Here is a 2,500-nt window from a genome sequence, read left to right as displayed (position 1 = left end):
TTATTATTTAATTTTACTCTTTCAATTAATATATGCAAAAAAAAATTGACATTTGTTATAAATAAAAATAAATAAAAAAATACTCTAAGCGGTGGATCACTTGGCTCATGGGTCGATGAAGAACGCAGCAAACTGTGCGTCATCGTGTGAACTGCAGGACACATGAACATCGACATTTTGAACGCATATCGCAGTCCATGCTGTTATGTACATTAAATTAAATTTTAAAGTACTGCTTGGACTACATATGGTTGAGGGTTGTAAGACTATGCTAAATAAGTTGCTTATTCTTTTATAAAAATAATTGAATTTAAGCAAATGTGTATATTATTGGATTTTAAATAATTCATAATATTAATAGCAAAAAAATAAAGATATATAATGAATTTTTTATTTATTAATATATTCTTAAAAAAAAAAAATCCTCTCAAATAAAATGAAATAAAAAAAATTTTGAATCTAAGTATTCTCTTTAAAAAATTTTCATATTATTTATATATATATAAAATATTAATTTATATATGTAATTAAAGGAGGAATGTCTAGCATAAAAATTAATTTTTTTTATTCTAGAATTGCCTCATTTTACATAATTATTATTTATAATATATATTTATATAAAAGGAAAAAAGAAAAATAGAGATGAAAAGATGATATAATTATTTATTAAATTGTGAGAAGATAAAAAATATTTTAAAACAACCTCAACTCATATGGGATTACCCCCTGAATTTAAGCATATTAATGAGGGGAGGAAAAGAAACTAACAAGGATTTTCTTAGTAGCGGCGAGCGAAAAGAAAATAGTTCAGCACTAAGTCACTTTGTCTATATGTCAAATGTGAGATGCAGTGTATGGAATATCTTAATATCTAGTATGAGAAATTAACGATTTAAGTCCTTCTTAAATGAGGCCATTTACCCATAGAGGGTGCCAGGCCCGTATAACGTTAATGATTACTAGAAAGATATTTCCAAAGAGTCGTGTTGCTTGATAGTGCAGCACTAAGTGGGTGGTAAACTCCATCTAAAACTAAATATAACCATGAGACCGATAGTAAACAAGTACCGTGAGGGAAAGTTGAAAAGAACTCTGAATAGAGAGTTAAATAGTACGTGAAACTGCTTAGAGGTTAAGCCCGATGAACCTGAATATCCATTATGAAAAATTCATCATTAAATAATTAAAAATAATGTGCATTTTTTTCATATAAGGACATTGTAATCTATTAACATAATAAAAGTATTTATCAAAAGATCATTGGTGATATTAAGTTTATTTAAATTAATTTGCTTTTTAAGCATATTAACATAGAATAAATACTAATGATTTGATAAAGTGTTGATAGATTTTATTATATATAATGCTAAAATTCATTTTTTGAATTTTACAAAAAATTTAATATCTATGATATTAATATTTATTTGTATGCATTTATATGATTAACAATGCGAAAGATTCAGGATACCTTCGGGACCCGTCTTGAAACACGGACCAAGGAGTCTAACATATGTGCAAGTCATTGAGTTATATTAAACTTAATGGCATAATTAACTTAACTTAAAAATATAATGGGATTAATTTTTAGTCTATTTTCTTAAATAGTCAATTAATTCAATCCCGGGGCGTTCCATATAGTTATGTATAATGATAATTTATTATTATTTATACCTCTAACTGGAGCGTACCTTGAGCATATATGCTGTGACCCGAAAGATGGTGAACTATACTTGATCAGGTTGAAGTCAGGGGAAACCCTGATGGAAGACCGAAACAGTTCTGACGTGCAAATCGATTGTCAGAATTGAGTATAGGGGCGAAAGACCAATCGAACCATCTAGTAGCTGGTTCCCTCCGAAGTTTCCCTCAGGATAGCTGGTGCATTTAAAAATTATATAAAATAATCTTATCTGGTAAAGCGAATGATTAGAGGCCTTAGGGTCGAAACGATTTTAACCTATTCTCAAACTTTAAATGGGTAAGAACCTCACCTTTCTTGATATGAAGGTTGAGGTTATGATATAATGTGCCCAGTGGGCCACTTTTGGTAAGCAGAACTGGCGCTGTGGGATGAACCAAACGTAATGTTACGGTGCCTAAATTAACAACTCATGCAGATACCATGAAAGGCGTTGGTTGCTTAAAACAGCAGGACGGTGGACATGGAAGTCGTAATCCGCTAAGGAGTGTGTAACAACTCACCTGCCGAAGCAACTAGCCCTTAAAATGGATGGCGCTTAAGTTGTATACCTATACATTACCGCTAAAGTAGATGATTTATAAAACAATTTCGATTGATTTATAAATTTTGAAACTTTAGTGAGTAGGAGGGTACAATAGTGTGCTTAGAAGTGTTTGGCGTAAGCCTGCATGGAGCCGCTATTGGTACAGATCTTGGTGGTAGTAGCAAATAATCGAATGAGACCTTGGAGGACTGAAGTGGAGAAGGGTTTCGTGTGAACAGTGGTTGATCACGAGTTAGTCGGTCCTAAGTTCAAGG

General features: G+C 31.4%; 2 non-coding genes across 2 annotated transcripts in view; both read left to right on the top strand.

The window, feature by feature from the left end:
- Positions 1-80: 80 nt before the first annotated feature.
- LOC128870821 (5.8S ribosomal RNA) lies at positions 81-261 on the top strand. The gene has a single exon (XR_008455530.1). It is a non-coding gene; the product is annotated as a 5.8S ribosomal RNA (ribosomal RNA).
- A 438-nt stretch (positions 262-699) lies between these two features.
- Positions 700-2,500, top strand: part of LOC128870852 (large subunit ribosomal RNA) — a 3,993-nt gene continuing 2,192 nt past the window's right edge. The window contains exon 1 of the ribosomal RNA XR_008455559.1: positions 700-2,500. This exon is cut by the window's right edge and continues 2,192 nt beyond it. This is a non-coding gene — a ribosomal RNA (large subunit ribosomal RNA).

The sequence above is a fragment of the Anastrepha ludens genome, unplaced genomic scaffold (genome assembly GCF_028408465.1).
Source record: "Anastrepha ludens isolate Willacy unplaced genomic scaffold, idAnaLude1.1 ptg000027l, whole genome shotgun sequence".
In the NCBI taxonomy this organism is placed as follows: Eukaryota; Metazoa; Arthropoda; class Insecta; order Diptera; family Tephritidae; genus Anastrepha; species Anastrepha ludens.
The sequence above is the reverse complement of the archived record's forward strand: the minus strand, read 5'-3'. Positions and strand labels throughout refer to the sequence as shown.